Genomic DNA, 9,198 nt, shown 5'->3' with positions numbered 1-9,198 from the left:
CTGTAAAATCCAGATTAGAATTTAAAATATTTCTCCTCACCTACAAAGCCCTTAATGGTCAGGCACCATCATATCTTAAAGAGCTCATAGTACCCTGTTACCCTACTAGAACACTGCATTCCCAGAATTAAGGCTTACTTGTGGTTCCTAGTTTCACCAAAAATAGAATGGGAGGCAGAAGCTTCAGCTAGTCATATTTCTATTATTGGTGTTATTGTTATTATTGTTGTTGTTATGCTTCTCTGTGTCTCTCTCTCTCCTCTCCCCTCTCCCCCCTCCCTCTTTCTCTCTCAACCCAACCAGTCAAGGCAGATGGCCACCCACCTGGAGCCCAGTTCTGCTTGAGGTTTCTTCCTGTTAAAAGGGAGTTTTTCCTTGCTGCTGTCACCAAGTGCTTACTCATGGGGGAATGTAGAATGTCTCTGTAAATTAAAGAGTATGGTCTAGACCTGCTCTATGTGAAAAGTGCCTTGAGATAACTTTTGTTATGATTAACCATAGATTGTAAATGCCCCAATGCTAACCAAGCTAGCAGCTAGCGCTATGGTCAGCTCCACCCTCTTGTCGAAATACGGCCACTTCTGGCTCCAAAAATCAAACATGGTGATGATCAAATCGCTAAACTCAAGGCTTCAAAACGGCAGTTCACAAACCAATGAGTGACGTCACGGTAGCCACGTCCATATTTTTTATAGTCTATGGTAAAACCACCCATGAATGTTGATGTTCATATTGTTCCTGTGAAGAATGACAGCAGTATTAGCATCAGAGGAAAGTTTGCGAGGCTGTCAGCTGCAACAGCTGTTAATGCAGTTAGTGCAAAAAAAACAAATAGTTCTCGAAATTGAACAAAGTGATTGGACATATAGTTAGATGCCAAGATGTGCTTTTCTACACTTCCACTTTGCTACAGTCCACTAGTATGGACTGGTTTAGGCACGTGGACACTTACATGACTGATGAGATCACACTCTATATTTTAAAAATAAAAAGCACTGTATTTAACTCCAGAATCCATCCAGTTTACTGCATTACTCTAATTTACACAGCCAACATCAGTGCAGGTGGTCAGACGTCCGATGAGGTGACTTGGGAATGGTGTGTGTGGCAGCCACAAAGGTTCAAATCCGGCTCAAAGGAGTCATCGTTTTAGGGCAACTGTGGCTCACAAGTTAGACACTATCACCAAGCAATCACACGGTTGGCGGTTCAATTCCGGCCTCCTCCTGTCGACATTCCAAAATGCCCCTCACCAAAGAGACTGAATCCCAAATTGCTCCGCATTGTTAGGCCAGTAACTGCCATGGCAGCTCAATGCCATCAATACGTGAGTGAGAGACATATTGTAAGGGAAAAAGGTCGAAAGACCTCTGTTTAGCTCCCTCCTACTCTCTGTGATCACCGATAACTGTTTTTAACACAGTCAAACTCAGAATTCAGATTTTCTCATTTTCGGACACAACTCTCTATACCCCTTCGATAGCTCAGTTGGTAGAGCGGAGGACTGTAGAGGAATAACAATAAACATCCTTAGGTCGCTGGTTCAAATCCGGCTCGAAGGAGGCATCGTTTTAGGGCAACTGTGGCTCACAAGTTGTACACTATCACCAAGCAATCACACGGTTGGCGGTTCGATTCCGGCCTCCTCCAGTCGACATTCCAAAATGCCCCTCACCAAAGAGACTGAACCAGTCCTCCAGTCGACATTCCAAAATGCCCATCACCAAAGAGGCTGAACCCCAAATTGCTCCGCATGGTTAGGCCAGTAACTGCAATGGCAGCTCAATGCCATCAATACGTGAGTGAGAGGTAAGGGAAAAAGGTCGAAAGACCTCTGTTTAGCTCCCTGTGACCACTGACAACAGATTTTAACACAGCGAAATACACTATTTACTTTTTATCATTTTCGGACGCCACAAAGTGTAGCCCTTCGATAGCTCAGTTGGTAGAGCGGAGGACTGTAGAGGAATAACAATAGACATCCTTAGGTCACTGGTTCAAATCCGGCTCAAAGGAGGCATGGTTTTGGGGCAACTGTGGCTCACAAGTTAGACACTATCACCAAGCAATCACACGGTTGGCGGTTCAATTCCGGCCTCCTCCAGTCGACATTCCAAAATGCCCCTCACCAAAGAGACTGAACCCCAAATTGCTCCGTATGGTTAGGCCAGTAACTGCCATGGCAGCTCAATGCCATCAATATGTGAGTGAGTGACAAATTGTAAGGGGTTTTGTGGAAAAGGCCCAAAGACCTCTTTTTAGCTCCCTCCTGCTATCTATGATCACCGATAACTGTTTTTAACACAGTCAAACTCAGAATTCAGATTTTCTCATTTTCGGACACAACTGTCTATACCCCTTCGATAGCTCAGTTGGTAGAGCGGAGGACTGTAGAGGAATAACAATAAACATCCTTAGGTCGCTGGTTCAAATCCGGCTCGAAGGAGGCATCGTTTTAGGGCAACTGTGGCTCACAAGTTATACACTATCACCAAGCAATCACACGGTTGGCGGTTCGATTCCGGCCTCCTCCAGTCGACATTCCAAAATGCCCCTCACCAAAGAGACTGAACCAGTCCTCCAGTCGACATTCCAAAATGCCCCTCACCAAAGAGACTGAACCCCAAATTGCTCCGTATGGTTAGGCCAGTAACTGCCATGGCAGCTCAATGCCATCAATATGTGAGTGAGTGACAAATTGTAAGGGGTTTTGTGGAAAAGGCCCAAAGACCTCTTTTTAGCTCCCTCCTGCTATCTATGATCACCGATAACTGTTTTTAACACAGTCAAACTCAGAATTCAGATTTTCTCATTTTCGGACACAACTCTCTATACCCCTTCGATAGCTCAGTTGGTAGAGCGGAGGACTGTAGAGGAATAACAATAGACATCCTTAGGTCGCTGGTTCAAATCCGGCTCGAAGGAGGCATCGTTTTAGGGCAACTGTGGCTCACAAGTTGTACACTATCACCAAGCAATCACACGGTTGGCGGTTCGATTCCGGCCTCCTCCAGTCGACATTCCAAAATGCCCATCACCAAAGAGGCTGAACCCCAAATTGCTCCGCATGGTTAGGCCAGTAACTGCAATGGCAGCTCAATGCCATCAATACGTGAGTGAGAGGTAAGGGAAAAAGGTCGAAAGACCTCTGTTTAGCTCCCTGTGACCACTGACAACAGATTTTAACACAGCGAAATACACTATTTACTTTTTATCATTTTCGGACGCCACAAAGTGTAGCCCTTCGATAGCTCAGTTGGTAGAGCGGAGGACTGTAGAGGAATAACAATAGACATCCTTAGGTCGCTGGTTCAAATCCGGCTCGAAGGAGGCATGGTTTTGGGGCAACTGTGGCTCACAAGTTAGACACTATCACCAAGCAATCACACGGTTGGCGGTTCAATTCCGGCCTCCTCCTGTCAACATTCCAAAATGCCCCTCACCAAAGAGACTGAACCCCAAATTGCTCCGTATGGTTAGGCCAGTAACTGCCATGGCAGCTCAATGCCATCAATATGTGAGTGAGTGACAAATTGTAAGGGGTTTTGTGGAAAAGGCCCAAAGACCTCTTTTTAGCTCCCTCCTGCTATCTATGATCACCGATAACTGTTTTTAACACAGTCAAACTCAGAATTCAGATTTTCTCATTTTTGGACACAACTCTCTATACCCCTTCGATAGCTCAGTTGGTAGAGCGGAGGACTGTAGAGGAATAACAATAGACATCCTTAGGTCGCTGGTTCAAATCCGGCTCGAAGGAGGCATCGTTTTAGGGCAACTGTGGCTCACAAGTTATACACTATCACCAAGCAATCACACGGTTGGCGGTTCGATTCCGGCCTCCTCCAGTCGACATTCCAAAATGCCCCTCACCAAAGAGACTGAACCAGTCCTCCAGTCGACATTCCAAAATGCCCCTCACCAAAGAGACTGAACCCCAAATTGCTCCGTATGGTTAGGCCAGTAACTGCCATGGCAGCTCAATGCCATCAATATGTGAGTGAGTGACAAATTGTAAGGGGTTTTGTGGAAAAGGCCCAAAGACCTCTTTTTAGCTCCCTCCTGCTATCTATGATCACCGATAACTGTTTTTAACACAGTCAAACTCAGAATTCAGATTTTCTCATTTTTGGACACAACTCTCTATACCCCTTCGATAGCTCAGTTGGTAGAGCGGAGGACTGTAGAGGAATAACAATAGACATCCTTAGGTCGCTGGTTCAAATCCGGCTCGAAGGAGGCATCGTTTTAGGGCAACTGTGGCTCACAAGTTATACACTATCACCAAGCAATCACACGGTTGGCGGTTCGATTCCGGCCTCCTCCAGTCGACATTCCAAAATGCCCCTCACCAAAGAGACTGAACCAGTCCTCCAGTCGACATTCCAAAATGCCCCTCACCAAAGAGACTGAACCCCAAATTGCTCCGCATGGTTAGGCCAGTAACTGCAATGGCAGCTCAATGCCATCAATACGTGAGTGAGAGGTAAGGGAAAAAGGTCGAAAGACCTCTGTTTAGCTCCCTGTGACCACTGACAACAGATTTTAACACAGCGAAATACACTATTTACTTTTTGTCATTTTCGGACGCCACAAAGTGTAGTCCTTCGATAGCTCAGTTGGTAGAGCGGAGGACTGTAGAGGAATAACAATAGACATCCTTAGGTCGCTGGTTCAAATCCGGCTCGAAGGAGGCATCGTTTTAGGGCAACTGTGGCTCACAAGTTATACACTATCACCAAGCAATCACGCGGTTGGCGGTTCGATTCCGGCCTCCTCCAGTCGACATTCCAAAATGCCCCTCACCAAAGAGACTGAACCAGTCCTCCAGTCGACATTCCAAAATGCCCCTCACCAAAGAGACTGAACCCCAAATTGCTCCGTATGGTTAGGCCAGTAACTGCCATGGCAGCTCAATGCCATCAATATGTGAGTGAGTGACAAATTGTAAGGGGTTTTGTGGAAAAGGCCCAAAGACCTCTTTTTAGCTCCCTCCTGCTATCTATGATTCAATTATATTTTCGCTTTCTTCCTTCCCCCCTTCTCCCCCCTTCTTCCCCTTCTTATACAGACAACTGTTCCCCAGCTTTAGCTCAGTTGGTAGAGCGGAGGACTGTAGGTTGATAACAGCGGTTATCCTTAGGTTGCTGGTTCAACTCCGGTTCGAAGGAGGTGTTTTTCGTTTGTACCTTTTTAGTGTTGGAAGAATATTCAAGGCAATCGTTTTCAGGCACGTGGGGTTCATTGCCTCGTCTTCTGGGACTGAAAAAAGCCCTTCCACGTCAGGTGGTGCAGGACCTGGCCAACCTCTGTGTCCAAACTGATACCACCTAGCACAGGGGAGGTCATGTTCACCATGAGTAGTGCTTCTTCAATGACTTTCACTAGATTAGTAGTAAGTTTGGGATGAATGTTGTCCTTTTAAAGACACATTTAATGTAATACAGGTGGTTATTTTCCATGTTCCACTCATAATGGTGAAGTTTTGCCGAACAACGTTTGTTTTTTACGAACGATTGTACAGGAGGTCCTCCCTTCGATAGCTCAGTTGGTAGAGCGAAGGACTGTGGGTTGATAACGGCAGTTATCCTTAGGTCGCTCGTTCAACTCCGGCTCGAAGGAGGTGTTTTTCGTTTGTATCTTTTTAGTGTTGGAAGAATATTCAAGGCAATCGTTTTCAGGCACGGGGGGTTCTTTGCCTCATTTTCTGGGACTGAAAAAAGCCCTTCCAGATCAGGTGGTGCAGGACCTGGCCGTCAACATCTGCACCCATGCAAAACTTGAAGAAAGGTACAAGATGAAAGAACGGACTTCAACTGATTTGTTTCCCCGCTTTTGGACTTCTTGAAGTTATGTGTGTAACTCAAAACAACCATATACAACCTCAATAAACATTCCTGTGGATTGTAAAGTGAGACATCTCTAGTTAAGTTATTACCTGACACACTGCGGTGGGTCACTTCCCAGTTAATCAGCTTTAAGTACGTTTTACACCATACACTTAATATCTACAATACAATAAACACTGTATTCATTTATATTTACTCCAAAATCCAGCATACAGGTGTTTCTCTAATTCATACAGTCTATATGTGTGTAGGTGGTGAAAATGTGCCGGTGAGGTGACTGGAGAAGGCAGAGTGTGTGTGGCAGCCACCACAGTGTCTCCAGCTCACTCTGTGCACCTTAATATTGGGGAAAGGCAAGCCAGACTTACATGAGTCCTGCCACCTGCCACATCCTGACACCATTTATTTCAGCAGCTGCTGTGCTGCTCCACAACAGACCCTCTCCCCTGCGCTCCGGGTGAGACAGCGCTGATAAAATGTTGAGCAGACTGTGATTTAAGATTTGAGTTGGCTTATATCTTTTGAAATTGGAAGAAGCTTATGGAATAGTTATGGCTCACTAAAAGTGCAAATACAGATAACACTGCTGGTTTGAATGTTTATGATAACATGGATCTATCATTAACGTTTGATGTTAAATGAAATTAAATGTGTAAGAGGATTATTGTACAATCTGGCTTCAATTCACCACATCAGTATCTGCGTTGCCAGTTTCCCCTGCCTCCAAAATGTTCATACATATGGATCAGAGTTAACAGGTGCGCACATTCTCCTGTCAAGTTTGTTTTTATAGATCACAACTTTTGCGTGGAAAGTGGTATGTGCCTCACTCGGGCCCCATTTTGTGCACACGCATCAGTTATAAATGAGACCCCTGATCTGTTCAGATAAAGATAAGCTCTTCCACGTCAGGTGATGTAGTAGATGGCTGACCTCTATGTTGGAGCGTTTTGCACCTAGTCAAGAAGAGATTATGTTCATGTGTGTGACTGGCCTAAAGAATGTAGATTTTTTTGTGTGTCTTACAAGATTGTAAGAATGTCAAAATAAAAAAAATGTTAACATGTTGTTCAGTGGTGTTCATTACTTTTTCCTTTGTTGTATATGCATCAGCACCATCGTCCCCTAGGAATGTTGACTCCATCAGCTGTACAAAAGGTTGGATTTACCTGTTAGGGGATCCCTATTGACCACCCCACCTCCCACTCACTGTACATTTTATATGTGACCTGTCGCCTCCAAGTCCCCATTATGTGCAGTGTACATAGCATACTCATTCATTATTAGTCCAAAACAAATCAGCACTTTTATGCTGGGATACTACCTGGCACGTGGAATATCTTCTTTTTTCAGCTGCTCCTGTTAAGGGTCACCACAGCAAATCATCCGTTTCCATCTCTTCTTGTCCATCTTCCTCTGTCACACCAACCACCTGCATGTCTTCCCTCACCCTAACCATAAACGTCCTCTTTGGTCTTTTTCTTTTCCTCTTGCATGGCAGCTTCATCTTCAGTATCCTTCTCCCAATATAACCAGAATCTTGCCTCAGCACAAGTCCAAACCATCTCAAATTTGTCTCTCTCACTTTGTCTCCAAACCGTCCAACCTTAGCTGTCCCTCTAATATACTCATTCCTAATCCTATCCATCCATCTCGCTCCCATGAAAATCTTAGCATCTTCAACTCTGCCACGTCAAGCTCCACCTCCTGTCTTTTTGTCAGTGCCACTGCCTCCAAACAATACAACATAGCTGGTCTCACTACCCTCTTGTAAACCTTCTCTTTCACTTTTGCTGGTGTCCGTCTGTCGCAAATCACTCCTGACACTCTTCTCCACCTACTCACCCTGGCTGCACTCTCTTCTTCACCTCTCTTCAGCACTCCCCGTTACTTTGAACAGTTGACCCCAAGTATTTAAACTCACCCACCTTCACCAACTCTACTCTTTGCATCCTCACCATCCCAATGTCCTCCCTCCCATTCACATACATGTATTCAGTCTTGCTCCCACTGACTTTCATTCCTCTTCTCTCCAGTGCATACCTCCACCTCTCCAGGCTCTCCTCAGTCTGTTCTCTGCTCTCACTACAGATCACAACGTCATCTGTGAACATCATAGTCCACGGAGACTCCTGTCTGATCTTGTCAGTCAACCCGTCCATCACGATTGCAAGCATGAAATAGCTCAGAGCTGATCCTTGATGTAATCCCACCTCCACCTTGAACCCATCCGTCACTCCAACCGCACACCTTCCTGATTCACTATCCCCACATCACACAAACTTCTCTCTCATTTTCTTTATTCATCAGTCCCTCAAAGTACTCCTTCCACCTTCTCAACACACTCTTCTCGCTAGTCAGTACATTTCCATCTCTGTCCTTCTTCACCCTAACCTGTGGCACATCCTACCCAGCTTGGTCCCTCTGTCTAGCCAGTCAGTACAAGTCCTTTTCTCCTTCCTTAGTGTCCGACCTCTCATACAACTCACCATACACCTCTTCCTTAGCCTTTGCCATCCCTCTTTTCACCATATGCTGCATCTCCTTGTACTTCTGTCTACTTTCTTCATCTCCCTGGCTGTACAACTTCTTCACCTACCTATCCTCCATATACTTTATTGTACTTCTTCATTTGGACACCAAGTCTCTGTCTTCCTTCCTCTGTCCAGATGACACACCAAGTACATTCCTAGCTGTCTCCCTCACCACTTCTGCAGTAGTTACTCAGTCATCCAGCAACTCTTCACTACCACCCAGTGCCTGTCTTAACTCCTCCCTAAACTTCAGTCGTCCTTCTTCTTGGATCCGCCAACACTTCCTTGTTCCTCTTCCTTGTCTCCAAGGTCATCCTACTGACCACCACTCAATGCTGCCTAGCTACGTTCTCTCCTGCCACCATCTTGCAGTCTGCAAACTCTTTCAGATTGCACTTCCTGCATACTCCACCTCTGTGCATCTTCCTCCATTCTTATATGTCACCCTGTGCTCCTTCCTCTTCTTGAAATATGTATTCACCACAGCCATTTCCATCCTTTTTGTAAAATTCATCACGCCTTCCCACATTCCCACATTCCTCTCCTTGACAACATACCTACCCACTTCCTCATTACCTCTGTTCCCTTCAACAACATGCATATGCTCCAATCTACTTGGGTATACTTTCCACCACTCAGTCCATGTCACACCAGAATTCTTCTCTCTTCCATCTCTCACCCAACTTGTGGGGCATATGCGCTGACAACATTCATCATCACACCTTCAATTTCCAGCTTCATACTCATCACTCTGTCTGACACTCTCTTCATCTCCTCTTTTATTATCAAAGAAGGCTAAATCATTTCCTAAAACA

At 45.3% G+C, this 9,198-nt stretch overlaps 8 non-coding genes across 8 annotated transcripts; all 8 read left to right on the top strand.

Annotated features, from left to right (window-relative positions):
- Positions 1-1,473: 1,473 nt before the first annotated feature.
- On the top strand, positions 1,474-1,562 carry trnay-gua. The gene is given in 2 exon segments: positions 1,474-1,510; positions 1,527-1,562. It is a non-coding gene; the product is annotated as a tRNA-Tyr (tRNA).
- A 795-nt stretch (positions 1,563-2,357) lies between these two features.
- Positions 2,358-2,446, top strand: trnay-gua. The gene is given in 2 exon segments: positions 2,358-2,394; positions 2,411-2,446. It is a non-coding gene; the product is annotated as a tRNA-Tyr (tRNA).
- Positions 2,447-2,836: 390 nt separating this feature from the next.
- trnay-gua lies at positions 2,837-2,925 on the top strand. Its single transcript is given in 2 exon segments — positions 2,837-2,873; positions 2,890-2,925. It is a non-coding gene; the product is annotated as a tRNA-Tyr (tRNA).
- A 316-nt stretch (positions 2,926-3,241) lies between these two features.
- Positions 3,242-3,330, top strand: trnay-gua. The gene is given in 2 exon segments: positions 3,242-3,278; positions 3,295-3,330. It is a non-coding gene; the product is annotated as a tRNA-Tyr (tRNA).
- A 341-nt stretch (positions 3,331-3,671) lies between these two features.
- trnay-gua lies at positions 3,672-3,760 on the top strand. Its single transcript is given in 2 exon segments — positions 3,672-3,708; positions 3,725-3,760. It is a non-coding gene; the product is annotated as a tRNA-Tyr (tRNA).
- Positions 3,761-4,150: 390 nt separating this feature from the next.
- trnay-gua lies at positions 4,151-4,239 on the top strand. Its single transcript is given in 2 exon segments — positions 4,151-4,187; positions 4,204-4,239. It is a non-coding gene; the product is annotated as a tRNA-Tyr (tRNA).
- A 365-nt stretch (positions 4,240-4,604) lies between these two features.
- Positions 4,605-4,693, top strand: trnay-gua. The gene is given in 2 exon segments: positions 4,605-4,641; positions 4,658-4,693. It is a non-coding gene; the product is annotated as a tRNA-Tyr (tRNA).
- An 840-nt stretch (positions 4,694-5,533) lies between these two features.
- trnah-gug lies at positions 5,534-5,622 on the top strand. Its single transcript is given in 2 exon segments — positions 5,534-5,570; positions 5,587-5,622. It is a non-coding gene; the product is annotated as a tRNA-His (tRNA).
- Positions 5,623-9,198: the final 3,576 nt, after the last annotated feature.

This window comes from Thunnus maccoyii, chromosome 13 (assembly GCF_910596095.1).
Source record: "Thunnus maccoyii chromosome 13, fThuMac1.1, whole genome shotgun sequence".
Classification (NCBI taxonomy): domain Eukaryota; kingdom Metazoa; phylum Chordata; class Actinopteri; order Scombriformes; family Scombridae; genus Thunnus; species Thunnus maccoyii.
The sequence above is the reverse complement of the archived record's forward strand: the minus strand, read 5'-3'. Positions and strand labels throughout refer to the sequence as shown.